The 15,954-nt window shown below is 39.5% G+C and overlaps 1 protein-coding gene across 1 annotated transcript in view; it reads left to right on the forward strand.

The window, feature by feature from the left end:
• Positions 1 to 1,699: 1,699 nt before the first annotated feature.
• The window catches only part of tmem198aa (transmembrane protein 198aa), a 38,521-nt gene continuing 24,266 nt past the window's right edge, over positions 1,700 to 15,954 (forward strand). Inside the window, exon 1 of the mRNA XM_004555498.4 lies at positions 1,700 to 2,170. The gene's annotated coding sequence lies outside the window, so the exon portion shown is untranslated. The remainder of the gene's footprint in view (positions 2,171 to 15,954) is intronic.

Below are 15,954 nucleotides of genomic sequence, written 5' to 3' on the forward strand. Positions count from 1 at the left end.
CTGTGAGAGATGATCTTAAAGGCACAGATGCTGCGCGTCCACACGGGGACATTTTAAAACATCATTAGACAATAAAATAACCGCCGACACGCGGAATGTGAAGAAAAATGACGTGTTTTTGAATTGACAGCCAGAAAGGTTCTTTTGCAAACGTTTTTAATTTCATTTCTATCTGTAATTTGACTTTTTAAATACCTGACCCGAAGTCAGGTCTTGAGATCATCAATGTCTTCGCTTTGCGAGAATTAAACATTCAGCAAAACTTTCATAACTTCCAGCAAACTGGCGATAAACAAGAGGGCTACCTTTGAGCATGCGCGGTTTTATTAACGCGTCAAAACTCGTCCGTCCAGCTCCGCTAATATATCGTTACGTAATAGGTAACATGAGAGGCTGGTTTTACTAAGGAGCAGCTGTGCGTAAACTGACCCGAGGAGTAAACATTTGTAACTCACTATTATAATCATTCATTTAAAAATTATTCTTGTTAATATTTTAATGATGTGTTTGGTTTCAAATGGAATGGAGCCAAACTATAGAGCAGAAGTATTTATATGTTTCAGTTTAAAACGCAACTACAAGGATCTTCTCTACGCACATTCACGGATGATTAAACGAAGTTGATCCCAAATCAATATCATCTGACAATAACGCAAACACCCGTGGACTACATCAGGTTTTATCTGGTTCAGATGCGTGGCTCCCGTGTCCGACACGATGATGATTTCTCTCCGGGAGGGGGCACCATCAGCACGCTACATACATCCACATAAGACCACTAGAAGCAAGGTCTTTCACGCTAAGCTGTCTGATTTTGACAAAAGGCTGCTAAAATCAAGGCAAAGGCCTGATACTGTGTAAATTTAGCCACTTTCACGAAGACGGGCAACTCAAAATATTATTCTTGGTATATTTTGAATAATCCGAGCATAGTACCAGTTGGCAAACTTTATAAAAATATTCCTGCTGTACACTTATAGCTTAGAAAAAAAATCTAATTTATTTATTTATTTTAAAAAAAGACAAAAAACAAAGACAAAAAACAAACAAACCACCCATTAGAAAGTGCAACCCTTTATTTACACTGGTTGTTGGTGCCGGCTCGGAGCTCTCCGAGGTTCTGAACTGACACTATATTTTTTTGCTGAAGGAGCTCACAGGCAGCAGAGCAAACATGAAAGGCTATTGAAATAGTAGGCCGGCACTTGTGTTTTCTCTACCATTACACTAGATGTAATTATATCTTGGTTGCATAATGTAGCATGAGAGCCCGCTTAAGGAGAAATCCTACTTACACATGACAAGAAAAATGGTTTAGTGTGTGGAAGCAGCTGTTCCAGAGGGAGCGATTATACAGTTTAATTTCATATTGCATGTAATGATATACCAGGCAAAAAGAAATTTAAAAAAAAAGAGAAAAATGGAGAGAGAGAGAGAAAATGTGCCCTTTGTCCCTCCTTTGCATCAAACTGCTTTACAGTAAATGTCTCCTTCTTTCCTTCTCTCTCACTTTCTCCTCCTCCTCTTCCCTTTCCCCCCTCCCATCACTCCATCTCCCGGGCTCTTTATCCCCGACAATAACAACATTTGGCCACGAGTCACCAAACCCATTCGTTCACATATAATCACAGGAATAGAGCACCCATCCACCTCCCCCCCCCCCCCCCCCCCCCCCCTCGTGCTGCGGGAATGGTTCAATCCGCTGAGAGTGAGAAAGACGGGGAGCACAAAGGAAGCAGCGCGCATACTGTTCGTTTAGGAGGGAGATAATTGGGTGCGTGATGTAAACATGGAATTAAAAAAACCGTAAGAGTGCATTTATTTTTCACAATGCGCTGATCCATTATCGGTGTTTAATATTACATGAGGCTCTGGCTATGAACCACGTATCTGTCTGGACAAGGGAAGACAGGCAGCAAGTGAGAAATTGAAGCCAAGAGTGGAGGAGAGGAAAGAGGAGTTGAGCATTCTTTCATCTTCGCTTCAGGGTTTTATCTGGAGTTTCTCGCTGGCTTTGGACCGAACCCGCTTCATTAAGACGTGATGTCGGGTTTTTAAGCTGACCACACCGTCAAGAACAGATTTCTTCTTCTTCTTCTTTTCACATGCTTCCCCCCTTTTGAATATAGAATGACAAAAGGAAAACACGCCAATATGTTGCATTTCTGAGGTGAGTGAGTTTTCTTTGTTCAGTACAAAATGCAGTTATTTTATTTTATCATACCACATTGATTTTTTTATGGAACCACAGAGTGCCACAAGATTAACAGTAATAAGAATAAATACATAAATAACATGCAGCACCTTACCAATAGTGTAATTAAAGAACCCTCCATGTTTCCAAATGTTAAAGCGGTTCCAACAGCCAATTGTGTAGCCCACGGCATTGTGCCAATCAGTGTAATTGCTTTTGAAAATTAGACACAGGGAGGACCCTCAGCTCAAGCTATTGTTTTCCCTCTATTGTATTCAAACCGCTGCTTAAGGGAACATTTAGTGCTCTTACACAAAACACGAGCTCTTCGAGGCTACTCAAAGGTCGCATATCAGTGACAGCCATGTGAATCCTTCATGATGTGTGGGAATTAGTAACGTGAAAGCTTGAACTGTGTTTTTAACAGCAGTGTGCATAACTGGATTGGACAGAATGTAAACACGAGGAGCACAATTGATCGGAAGGGTCGATGGAAGTCACGTGCATTCACATTCTATCTATCTATCTATCTATCTATCTATCTATCTATCTATCTATCTATCTATCTATCTATCTATCTATCTATTTTCAATCAAACTCACTATCTAACAATATTTAAGCTATAAACAAAACATATAGGGGGCAGATCTCTTACTGGATTTCTACATAACCTTACTCTGCCCTGGGGTACAGTAATAGCACATGAAACATCTTCGTAATTAGTAGTTTGCCAGAGCAAAGGGAAAGTAATTATAGGCAACAACCCAGCCTATAAGTGCTCAGCCTTTATTTCCTTTGTTAAAGATGCACACGTTGTCTGTGCAACTCGCTAGTTGTGTTCTGCAAATGTCACAGCTCCAACGAGTGTTTATTAAGAGACGAAATTATTTTAAACTGATCGAAACAGAATAACTTCAAGAATAAAGACTGTAGTTATCGGCTTCATTCTCCATATATTTTAGTTGTAATTACGTGTGGTGGGGAATGTATGCACAGCTGTTAATGTGGTGCAAGAGGAGATAAACAAAAGAAGAAAAGCAGACTTTCACATGAAAAATACAAAACAAAAGAAAGCAAGAACTGTAATAGTGAAATGCTGGAGCGGGAGTTGCAGGGGATGTAAAATAGAGTGTGATTATGTTGAAGTTTGGCTGCTCTAAAATTACAGCTTATAAGGAACATTGTGGCCTTTTCCAAGCATGAAAAATTACAATGTGCATGCTAATAGAAAAGCTAAAAGCACATCCACTGTAGGTCCCTTGAGATAAAATGATGGATTTGAAGGTTGTGCAGTGTTTGAATACAGGACTACACAATCTGGAATTGCTGTGAAGGGATACTATGGGAGGGGGTGTTAAGAAGCTGCTCTGTAGTGACTGTTTGCTATGTTGCATTGAAGAGTGTACTGGTGTCAGCTCATTGAGTTTCTTGCCTTGGTGGCTGTTAAGTCTTTTAATAAGACTCTCTGATTCATTTCCATGGCTGAACTTTTGCCTTACTACAGGTGAACTTGAGGCGTGTTCTGAGAAACAAACAGCTCAAGGATTCAGCACTCGAGCTGTTTGCTGGAGTTCTGTTTTACCAATCATACATTTGCATTCAGCTCAGGATTCAACAAGTCTGGTAACAGAGCTGCTTCACCAGTGCACCTGTAGGTCTTCCAACACAGCATTACACAGTATAATAACAATTTCAAGCAGAATAAATGCAGTTAACATTGACTCTCTGATGGCCCTCTTTTATGTGGATCTGACAGCAATTTTCAGTCAGATCCACTTTCTCTAAATGCACCAATGCTATGCACCATAGTTACAATGGTCAGTGGGTGTTATTTACACTTCAATCTGCTCTTCTTTGATGTTTGGAATAATGTCGGCTCTTGACATCAGATTTCAATCATAGTGTCATGAAAGGACCGCTTTGGTCTGTGTTTTAAATAATGGGGCAATGGCAAAGAGGCAAGAGGAAACTGGGGACTCAAAACTGTGCCATCTGCAATGGGAATCAAACACATACCTTCAATAGGTCCATTTGAATCCACTTTAATCACTGAATGATCAACCCATATTGCGCTTTCCCGATAGTTACGTAACCATAACAAAAAGCCCACCAGTCTTTAGACTTAGGACTCTGGCCAAATTGGCAGGCTGAAAAAACGAGACGTCTATCAAGAAGTGGACACTTATTTCTCCTTGTTTCATTTCTTCTTTCTTATTAGGTCGTAAAAATGAGAAAATTCACATAAAAAATTCTTTGTATAGCACAATATCTGTGATTTTTAGTTTGAATGACGCTATCACTCCAGTGCATTTCCGTTCTTGAAAGAAAAACAGTCCAGGGAAGGTAAACAAACAAAGAAATCCTCCCCATCCAGAAATGTAATCAACACTGGGGAAGATCTTAGCTAGAAATGCACTAATAAAATTCGCTGAGGGGAGGATAAGTGCCATATATGGGCTGTCATTCATACAGAAGATATAATTCATGAATTACCAGTGTTACCGTGCACTCTATGTACCCGGCTTTGACAACAGATTATGTAAGTGCAGCATGAGCCAAGAAGTCTCAAATTCAAAACTGAGCACAAAAAGTCTGCAGGGACCCCTCAGTCTGACAGCGCTAGCCTGCAACAGGCAGCCTCAGCCATTCAGCTAACGAGGAAAGAGTGAAGAAGGATGCTGTCTGTCAAACTGCAGTGAAATAAGAACAAGTGATTTCAGGAAGAAAGAGATGGTGCAAACAAAGAAAGAGGCGGAGAGTTAAAAGAGCCAGGATAAGGAGTGTAAGTGCAGACGGAAGAGAAAGGTTAAAGTCAGTCCTAATCCCATTAATGCACGCCACTGCTGTGCTTCACACTGCAGTTTCCACATGCTGCTTCAAAGTAATCACCACATGTGTATTTGAGTCATTCAGCTCACCAGTGCACAGTGTGGGTACCATTTAAATGATATGAGCACTTAATGAAAAAAAATTAATGGAGACCAATGTGCCATCTGTATAATGCTGCCATTGTCAGGTTGAGAGCCTTTATTTCCAACCAGATCTGACTCAGAACATGTAAAGGCCCCCAGGCAGTGTGGCATTGTGTGTGTGTGTGTGTGTGTGTGTGTGTGTGTGTGTGTGTTGGCTGTCATGTTGGTTTGTAGCTGGAAGGGTCTTCTAATACCATCTAAGTAGACATGTCTCTGTATCTGCTACTATTTATGTGGTAGCTGCACACAGAATTTCAAAAACTGTGTATATATGTCCATGCAGATGCACATCATTCAGAACTGTATGTGTATTAGACCAGAGCTTATATTTTTTTAAAAATTCAAATCTGGTCACAGAATGTGTGAGGCCGTTGGACATTTGTCACACATGGTGTTATCAATGTAAATGGTGCCAAACAGAGTAAAGGGAGAGTAGTGCTGCAACTGAATGCAGTTATTCAGGACGGGTCTACAGAGAGACTGAAGTGTGAGGAGCCCAGCTAATAGAATCAGGGAGAGATAGAAGACAAGGCTTTCTACAGAGAAACTGTGTGCCACAGACTACAGTTGTGTGCTCACATCACCACACTAGTTTTCAGTCATGGAAATAAATTAAATGCATTTATTCACAATGTCTGTATGTATATAGTGGATATTGTCACTTGGGTTTTGTATCAGCAATGAAAAAGGGGCTTTTTGTGAATGATCACCTGGCTCTGCAGTGTTTTCTTGTAAATTGCTTTGGCACATTGTTACTGTTTCGGTTCAGTCTTGCCAATCTCGGCAGCCACTTTGCAACTGTTGGCAGCTGTTTTCAACAATTAACTTAAGATAAATGCACTGTATGCCCATCATCAATTGGCAGACTAAGACAAATCAAAACTCAAAGGAAATTGGTGTTTGGACTTTGTTAAGTAACCTATAATATGGCTGTTTATGCAAATGTCACTCAATGTCTAACTGATGTGTAAACAGGAAAAATGCTGTTTGTCAGTTGCTATAAACAGATATCTTAACTTTTAATCTTAATATGTAAGGAAGGGACAAGGATTTTGGTATCAATAGCTTTCTGGTTTCATCTCATAACCCAGTATTTTAAGACTACATTTACAATGGAAATGTCTATATTTTGCAGTTAAACACTGAGAGTCAAACGAGTTGACCTGATGGACTCTTAGAAGACTAAGAGTTTGCATAAATATATGTGAAAAGGCAATGCACTGCAAATTCTCCATTTTGTGGATTGTTAGCGTGCATTGTGATATGTAGTCATACATCAGCTCATTTGGGACATTTGGGCAAAGACAAATGAATCCGTGAGGGATTGAAGAGGAATTTTAACGCTGTGGCTTAAAGTAGGTCTTGTGTTCAGCAGGAGAGAAAGAGAGAGAGAAGGAGCAAAGTAGTTGAAAGCAGCAGTAAGACAAATGATGCTGGAAAGAGAGATGGTGAAAGACAGAGAATGAGCTGTAATCTGATGAAAGCCTCTTTACTCCCCTGTCACCTCACCTTCAGGCCACAAGCGATGACCAAGGCTTACACAGAGATCAATGCTGAGGCCGCTAGCACACAGACACACCGAGACACCAAACACATACACATGCTTCAGACATGCGCACGCACACACTTAATGATTAACTTTACAGGGACTTTCTCTTTGTCGCCAAAGGGAGGAGGTCCCCACAACAGATTTATGTGCACACAACATAAGTAATATAAATGCACGCTCACTCCTAAGATCGCTTCACTTTAAATGCTGTAAGGCTGCCTGTGGTACACGTGCAAGGTCCAAAGTAGATAGATGGTATACTGGTTGGGTAGAAACCATGATATTACATCTAAAATGAAGAACGCATTTTGTTGCCTTTGTGTTTTAGGGGTTTATAGGTCACTCAGACATTTCAATAGACTTGTAGCTCAAAGGGAGAAAGCAGGAGTGTGAGGAGAATGCTTCACAGCTCACATACAGATCACTCTAATGCATTTAAACCTCAGCAACCAAATAATCCCAGCCAACACTGTTTTTTTTTTTTTATTTCTGCGTGTACTTTAGAAAAAAAAAACAATCAAATATAAAAAAAGGGGCAAAGGAAATGAATGAGAAAAGGGGAGATCTGGGTGAAGGCGAGGAAGATAAGCAAGCAATGAAAGCTATTTAAATCCTTGTTTTTGTTACAAAAAAGTTTAATAGTAAAATGATGCAACTCAAATTGGCATTGAAATAGCCTTGAGTTTTGTTTTGAGTGAAAATGAAGCAACAGCTCATGAGATCAGTTTTATCCCAGGCCACTCGTGGCCACTACGGATATGCCAGAGAAAGTCTTTGAAATTGAAATTCAGGTCTCACCAACTATCATCAACAACACACCAAATGTGGTGAAAACACACAAAGTGTCTGTCCTATGATAAAAGAATAAAAATAAAAGATTAGGTCAAATAATCTAATGACTATATTCAAGCACTGAACATGTCTAAAGGTTCAAAGAACTTCACACATTCACACGCACTTTGTACATACAATTTTAAATGGGCATGCATGTATGCATGAAATGTGTCCGTGGAGTGTTTTTGACTCTTTGACTCTGATTGTGGCTGGTTTTAGCCGCTTTTAGCTGCTGAGCCAAGTGCCTTTCTCTTTTCATTTTCCCTCTATACTCCCCCATTCCTTATCTATTAACTTTGGGCAACTTTTCTAACTGTTTTCTGTCGAAAATCAGGCAGATGTTGTGCGCATTGCCGATATGCAGATAGATGCAAGTGGCAGTAATGCTGGTGGGAGATAGTGTCATCTGATGTGCGGATTATGCTGTGTTATCAGTGGTCAAGTTAGCTGTTCCTAGCAGGCTACAGCAACCCTCAAGCCATTGAGAAATGTCCTGGTGATATCAAAGAGCAGCTCAGCACTTTGTCATTACCACTGTAGGAACTAGTGCAATTGGCACATCATTGTCATACCTTATAATCACAGTGTAACGCCCAGCTCTGCATGACAAAGGTCACCAACGCACACGTACTGCCTTTTCTTTAAAGACGGCGCTGACAAAGCTGTCACATTGCTGCTAACCTCCTTATTGAAATAAAGACCACTATGCTTTCATAATGGTTGAACAGCAATAATTTTACCTTTCATGTCAGAGGTGAGCTAAATAACAGTAATTTCAGTGTCTCTTTTTTTCCACAGCACTCTTTAATGAGAGCAGGTGTTAGACTGGAGCATAATGCTACATGTCTTTCACAAGCTAGCCAGATTCCTCGCACACATAGACACACACAAACGCACATACACACATGCACAGTAGTAGTCTTTTTGGTGACAGATGGACTAGATGGAAACAGTCATCCTGTCACATGCACACGAACGCTGTCCCTTTCTCTTTTCACTAAAAACAGAACAGAAGTGTGACAACGCAGATAAATAGTAACCATGACGTGGCTGTTTTCCTGAATCAAAATATCTTAAATAGTGGGACAGAAATATGAGATGAAAAGAAAAGCAGACAGCTTGAAAGTCTTACCTAGGTGTGTGCAAATATACAAATATTCACCCACATTAAAACCATTGACAAGTGGAGTGAATAACACTGTTACAGTGCAGCATTCTGCTGGGAAGCTTTCTTTCATGGCATTCATGTGGATAATATTTTTGACATTTGCCACCCACCTAAACACTGTTGCATTGTGGCAATGACAGCGTCTGATCCCTCCACCAGCACGACAGCCACAATGCAAAACCTGTTCAGGAACAACTCGAGGAACTCAGCAAAGAGCCTCAAGCACTGGTCAGGCTTCCGGACTCACAGATTTCAGTCGGATCACGTAATAACCGTGATCCATGGAGGCCCCACCCAACCAACCTACAGACTCAAATTATCCAACACCCCTTTGCCAGACACAACAGGACACCCATGGAGACCCTCTGTTTATTCCCTGATGGGTCAGAGATATTGTGATTGCATGAGGAAGACACAAAGAATTAAGCAGATGGTTTTTAATCAATTTACATCAGCCTGTAAACAAAGATTGTTATGTTTTGAGATGTAATTAATGTACCCATGGCTCTATGAGCGATAGATCAAGAAGTGTTTCCTTTGAGTTCTCCAATATGCCAGTAAAACAACTATACCAGTTTAACCTTCAATAATAATGTAAAAGTCCATCAATATTTGACCTTATCAACATCTGAAATGTTCACCATCTACTTTCTCCACTGTCCAGTGATCCTCTGTAGTATCTTGTCAACCTCACCAGGGAGCAAGCTTGATATGTCAGTAATACCTCTAGTATTGTTAGGAAGGTTTACCGTAAACTAACCAGACTAAATCTTCATCCCGCTTTATCCTACTGAACTGCAGCTCACTGAGCGTCATTCCCATTTACTGTAACACACCTGCAGGTAAACCTTCTGAAACAAAAGGTTTGACTGCACAGGCGACACGCACAACATTAACCCGTCAGTAAATCAGGGTTACGGAGGACAATTATGCATGTAAACACTCACGCAGCAATGTTTCACATTTTAAAGGCACATTAAGTTTGGTTAGCTGTGATTTTTAGCACCAGAGTCATTAGAATCAAAATCAGAATACTTTATGATTCCCAGAGGAAATTATGTGGTCCAAAGAAGTTAACGTACCACATTAAATAATACAATATATCACAAAATAGCTGTAATATGTAAATATGCCCAACATATTATTACACAAAATAAATATGAAGTATAAAGTCGAAATTGAGGTGCCCCTCTTATCAAATCTACATTTTGCATTTGAAGATTTTTGCTGTCAAGCACAATACCAGTCGATGCACGTCTGAGCTGTAACACCAGAAAGCAACATTTTAAAAAATTTAACAGTATCATCACTTTACAGAAACAGGTTGTTCCTTTGTACTCTCGACAGCCTTTTTGCAACACACTGTCAAGAGTTTTCTAGAATTTTTTTTTTAAAGTGAACATTTTCACAGTGTGGTCTTTTTATTATGCAGAGTAATGACAGCAGTGTTTTTTTGGAGTTGAGTCAAAGATCTCAGAGGCAAATATTTTAAACCCTCGACAAATGAAACAAAAACTTGTCTGCCTGGATGTAAAAAGGGGCTGTTTTTCTAATATTAATGAGCATAATGCAAAACATATTTGCTCATTATTGTTTTGTAAATATACTTTGCATTTTGCCAGCGTGAATCCCTTATTCTCCATTCTTAACCATACATGTTGTTTGCTATATTTCCTCGGCATAGGCTGGATGTGTTGTTGGAAAGTCTAGATTTGTTTCTTTCTTCTTCTTTAAGTTATATCCACTGTTTTCCTTTTTAACACTGAAGTCTCCCATAAACACGTGATAATAGGATGAATTTCACAGTTGTTCCCGCCTCCAAACATATTCTTGTTCTTGAAATTCGGTGTGTGTGTGTGTGTGTCTGTGTGGCCTTGCTGTTTTATGTTGCGCTCTTTCTCTGTGTAATTTCCCCCCTCCCTCTCTCTTTCTCTGTCCGGCCTTTGCAATCTCCAACCCTGAAGAGCAGCGTGTCCTCGTTCTGGTGATGCTCCGTCGCCAGCGCTCAGTTAGGGGCCTCTGAAATATTCATGCCGACGCGCATATACACACAAAACTAGAAACACACACAGACACAAACTATTTCAAACCCTTCATCTTTTTCTCCCTGTCAGTTTGCCCATATCTACAGAAGATTAGAAAATATAATTTATCTAGCAGCAGGTTTAGGGAGAAACAGCTTTACACTTGCAAACACTCACACACTCTCATGTCAGCGGCAGAGGCTGAAACAAACTATGCAATTCCTTTGAATTTCTACACAATACGGGTTTTACAATATTTACTGTACTTATATACTTTGTTTTTGTTTTTGACGTGATAATGTACAGGTGTGAAATATTTTTGCTTGAGATTTTTTATATAAAATGTGTCTTTTAAAGCGTGTATATTGTTTCTGCATCAAAGATCTTGAGAACAGAAAAGTCAACACACTCACAGAAGTGAAGTCACACCTCACTGTAAAAAGCTTGCACAGTTTTGGGGCCAGAGATACAAGCTGGCATGTAGCAGAACAAATCATAAAACACTTATTACAGTGCCAGCAGTGTTCAGATTTGATCTGTGACCTTAGACTATCATCTCATTTGGAGGAAAGAGGAACAGTAGCAGAACTCCAGCAGGGAGCACATCAACAAGCAGAAAGGTTATTACGCTGCCAGCAGTTTTGATATGTGTCCTAACATTATTGGCCTGTTATTTTCAGTCTGACAGAGGAATGCAAGCAAGGATATAGTGGAGCAAATCATCATGTGTATTGTGTCAAGGGGTTCTCTGGTTTGATTTAGGGCTCCTTTTTTAAACAGAAGCTTTCTTTTAAGGTTAACAGCTAAACATTTAGATTGAGCTGGCTCTTATGTTTAACTGTCGTGCAATGTGAGTAACTTAGGTCACCACAAAGAAACAGATTTTTTTTAGACTGAACAAACATTTGTTTCTCCATGTTGTAATAAGAAAACCTGCGCATTAAAGTGTTGTGCAAAAAGTAATTATATTTTGCTACTAGGGAGAAACTTTCTTGTCATTTTAAAGTTGTCTTGAGCAAGAGTTCCCCAGGCTTTCTGTCAAAAGTCTCTCAAAGTTTATCTTTGGACATTGCTTTTTCACTAATTCTCAGTCAATTCGTGGACTTTTTTTATATACCTCTGAGCACTGACCTTAGAAATCATTCAAGCAATAAAAAACGCACCTCAGTAAAGGGATGAACCTGTGTTTTGTCTACACAGAAAACTTAGCAAAGAATCTATTTTAAATTGTACCTTTAGACACCTTGTTACTAGCCGCCTGTTACCAAACCATAATTTGTTCCCATTTATTTTATTGAATGCCAAAGATAACACGATTTGACAGGCAGAAAATAGCATTTGTGCACCAACAAGATGATTCTGAAAGAGCTGTTAGCTGAAAACTTGGCAAAGCTTGGCACAGTGTGCAGTGTGTCCTCAGAGAAGAAGTGGAAGGCCAACAAACTGTCTACATCAGATGTATCTAAAAGACATGGCGTTAAGAAAGAGGAAAATTTCAGCAAATACTTGACACATGACACATGCTTGAATGAGCACATGTGAGGTACACTGAAGTAAAAAATGAACTCATTTAATGAACTCGGATAAAATCGATGTCACAGATCCTGTGTCTAAAAAGGTTTGTTTGGCTTCTCTCTAGACTTTACATGCAAAACCTCTCTGTGCAGTATTATGATCTGTCTGATCTATATCCTCATTTTTTATTGTTTTTCTCCATTATCCTAAAAAAATGAACACAATTCTAAGTGATACATAACATCTGCCACATGTGTCAGCTTTATTGCTGATGTATTAGGGCAACAACAACAGTTGCCTCGAGGAGCTTTATATTGTAAGGTAAGACCCTACAATAATACAGAGAAACCCCATACTATTCTCTGTAGTAAACAAAAGCACTGGACAAACTCAGTTACATTGGCCTGAGGCTCAGGGTGAAAAGCTGAAGTCATAAGAATTTGTCCCATGGGTACACTGAATATCCAAGCAGTATTTTATATCCATTCATAATTATGGTTGTTGAAGTAGTTCCTGTGAACAGAGTGATCAATAGACAGGATATTACATCACCTCTCGATCTATGTCAGTACCAGAGGTAAACATGTTCTCATATGGAGCTTCAAGGAAATGGCTGTTGAGGCCATAATACACTCCTGTTGATCTAGCATTCGGTTCAGAGGATGTCCTACTATGTTGGTGAATTCTAAAGAGGAGCTGAATAGGGTCAAAGGTCGGGACTTTCTGTTGCCAGGAGCCTCAAAGAAACCATCACTGATTGGCTCTTAAAATGCACATTCCCTTGGAGACGAGCTCCCTGTCCCATTTGCGGGGTCCTTGTACCGCTGCTGGTTGTTATAGCAACAGACAGGACGTGACATTGTTGCATAATATGCTGTTTTTACTCTTCCCCGTTCTGACCTTATTGGTGGGCTATTTTCTAATCAACTATTTCTCTGCTGGTGCAGGGCAACAGGTCACCACTGACTGTTAATGGACTTAGTCATCACCCAGTGAAACAGACCTGAGGATGAAACTGGATGGTTGCTGGATGATTGCTGTTGTGTTAATGGAAGATTTATGTAATTTACCAGCCTGATATGACATTAAACATTAGAACAGTGCTTTGGATAAAAGGATGGTACTCAAACCCTACCATTTTCCTTCTGTGTGAGCTTAAATAATGTAAATAATCATTAGATGGAGACATTTTAGAACTCATTGGAATCCGACTAGTTGTGCGACAGTATCTCCCTGATGTCTCCTTGTGACTGTGGGGGTGTCAACAGTCCAGGCTTAGCATGCTTGTTAGCAACCAATGTGTATCTAAGCAACGCACCATGTCATCCAAGAATTTATGTGTCTTTGAGCAGCAAAGTACTTCATTTTTGTCTCCATCTGTAATATTGGATGCGTGCAAGGAGAAGAATTGAATTCCACACAGACCTGACAAACTAATCAGTTTTACTTTATCAGATTTTTGGCAAATGTGATAAAGAGCAAACAATCACCAAATGCACAAAAACAACAACGTTTTATGTAGTTCGAATTGTAGACAGGGTTCTGATTCAGAATAAGAAGTAAAGGACAGCTTTAGATTTCACTATGTTCTTATTCTTTTTGGCATTGCGGTAGAGTCCATTGTCATGAATACTCAGTTGGGTCTTCCTCCTGACTCAGAGAGCCTGTGGTGTAACTAAGCTGCAGCATTCACAATCTGCTTCACCACTGGAGTGGAGGCAATTATGAAGTGGAAGTCTTCCATTTGCTTCTCAGTTTTTTTTTTTTGTTTTTTTTTTACCAACTCTGCACAGAATGTAAAACAGTACAGTTTTTCTTTTGGTTTGAAACTGAAGCTCAGGATGTCAAGATTTTTTTAACGATTTGTTAGAAAGGAATAGGGTAAATATTTCTCCTTTAGAATGAAATGTCAAGATTAAGCTTTCCTAAACATTTCCTGTTTTGAATAATTTATAGGCCTGTGCAGCATTGGCAGTATTATACCCTTGCTTAATTCTTTCAAGTTTGCAATACTGAGCATGCATGTTATTACATTTTTACTTTTTTTTTACTTCAAATCTTGGAATGTGGCCAACCAGATAACTTTCTAGAAGCTTTTCCTTAACTTTATGAACCTCACCACCCTTTAGTTACTAAGTTTTACATTAAGATTCCATTACAGTGCCAGTGTGTATATATGTATGAGCTTTACTGCTGATTTTTTCCTTTTCACTTGGCCCACCCCTTTCCTCCTTCCATCATAGTTATGCAGTCGCTTATTGAACAAGAACGTTGCTTTTTTCACTGCTGATGGTGTGTTCTTATTCTTGTTCTGTTCAATAAGACTACATGTCAGACTGACATCTGCTTACCACTGAATTCTTCCTGCTCTAGCGAGCCACAAGATGAAGGGCTAATATGCTCTTTATCTTATTTTCCCTGCAGGTGGTGAGACTTAATATTTACAAGTAACATTTAATCCAGATTGAAATTTTATTCCATTTTCATTTCTTGTGATGTCTTTTTTCTGTGTCACACTTCTTTCCTACAATACATAATGTCATAGCGTAAAACGTCGAAAAGCAGGCCGACTGTGCACTCCAGACGTGTTAAGATGCTAAACATCACCTTGTGCGTGCATGTAGTTGAGTCTGCTTGCCACAGTGCATCATCATCACCCGCTAATTCATTACTAAAGAGCACGGGCTTACTTTTCTGTGTAATCAGGCGTAATATGAATGTGTATCTGCCCAGGTTACATTTGCATACATGTGTGCATTCTTTTAAATATAAAGCCAGGAGAGGCAGAGCGTGTGCGAGTATGTCTTCCATGCTTGGATATGACAGGAGAGTTGAACTGAAGGATAACGCCTTAAAAAGGTGAAGGAACCAGAGTAACAGAACTTAAAATTTAGCATGCATCCCTAGGAGACTATAAAGAGAGCAGACTCCATTACACTGATGTGCACTGGTAGCAGAACTACTGAACTATACTGTACCTAGGACAATATAACACACAGTAAAATAATTTAAGTCTCCTCAGTTCCACCAGTACAGAGAATGTAGAACAAATAGTTCCCATTTGTACAGGATTTACATTTTAATGTATGACCGTGTATCGTTTTTAAGTCTTTTAGTAAGTCTGGGACTTCATTTGACAAAAAGCTTAAGATTTGCAGATTCTGACCAAGATGACATGAATTCACATATGGTCAGTGGACACAGCTGAAAAGCAATAATCTGTGTGAAGAACAGCTTTAGAAAGTGCCTGAATTGCTTTAGAAAGTGTTTGAACAGCTTGATAAACTACTGCAGCCGTTCTTTCGTGAAATAACGACAATGCACAGTAAAATAGTCCAATAATGCTTCCTTTAAACGTATCCACAGTTGAGTGTGTCTTAGTAGGCCTTAATTTGCGTCTCAGCTGGAAATGAAACCATTGGGGTTTGGTGCCTGAATAAGTGTGGAGCTCTATGTGGGTGTTTGGCTAATAGCGCGAGTCAATGATCCATGAATCTCACGCTTTACACTGCAATTGTATGTTTCTTTTTTCCTTTCTTTTCAAAATTGATTTGAAATGGACTTTTAGAAGATGCCTCAGTGCTACTTTTTATTTCTGAAACTGGAATGTTCTGTATGCTATTATGTCAGGCCAGAGTTTGACACTGTAATTGACTGACATTCCCCTCAGCTAACTTTGCTCAAAGTCTGTGAAACAT

This window comes from Maylandia zebra, linkage group LG16, assembly GCF_041146795.1.
Source record: "Maylandia zebra isolate NMK-2024a linkage group LG16, Mzebra_GT3a, whole genome shotgun sequence".
In the NCBI taxonomy this organism is placed as follows: domain Eukaryota; kingdom Metazoa; phylum Chordata; class Actinopteri; order Cichliformes; family Cichlidae; genus Maylandia; species Maylandia zebra.